Source organism: Nicotiana attenuata, unplaced genomic scaffold, assembly GCF_001879085.1.
Source record: "Nicotiana attenuata strain UT unplaced genomic scaffold, NIATTr2, whole genome shotgun sequence".
Classification (NCBI taxonomy): Eukaryota; Viridiplantae; Streptophyta; class Magnoliopsida; order Solanales; family Solanaceae; genus Nicotiana; species Nicotiana attenuata.
The window spans coordinates 9,794-10,539 of NW_017679463.1; positions in this window are offsets into that span (position 1 = coordinate 9,794).

The window sequence follows — 746 nt, forward strand, 5'->3', positions numbered from 1 at the left end:
TTTTCAGTATTCTTTAGAGGCTTCGTAGACTATAACCCAGTCAGTCAGATATTAGCAGGCTTTCATGTGTTAGCCTTGTCGGCTACTGTTTATACTTGCAGACCTTTCAGATTTTTTTTTTTTTTTTTTTTTTTTTTTTTCCGCATCTATGATATTTCAATCAGACTTTTTAGCAGACTATCATGATTTACATTTACCTCTAGCTCATAATTATACCACATGTTGATCCAGCCATACAGTTGGTTTGCTCGGTCGCATGCAGTCAGGCATTGAGTGCCGTGTTACGCCCAGGCCATAGTTCGGGGCGTGACAAAGCTTGGTATCAAAGCCCTAGGTTCAAGAGTCCTAGAGAGTCTATGAAGCCGTGTCCAGTGGGGTCTCTTTTATGTGTGTGTGCGCGCCACACATGTAGTTGACCACCAAGACATCTAGGATTGTTCCATTTCTTTCATACTCTAGATCGTGCAGTTAGAGCTATGCTTTCAGGAATCTTTCTAACCCATGCGAATTGCGTATTTCAGAAAAATGCCTGCAAAAAGAAAGTACACCAGGAGGGCCTCAGCTACTAGCCAGGGGGCCACAACTAATGCTGCTTAGGAGGAGGACACTCCGGCCCAGGGGGTTGCACCAGGTTCAGTGCCCAGTGCTTCAGACATGGATGTCAGAGGAGCTATCCAGTTGCTCACCCAGATTGTTGCTACCCAGACTCAAAGGCAGGGGACCAGTGGTGTTCATGAGATGGGTAG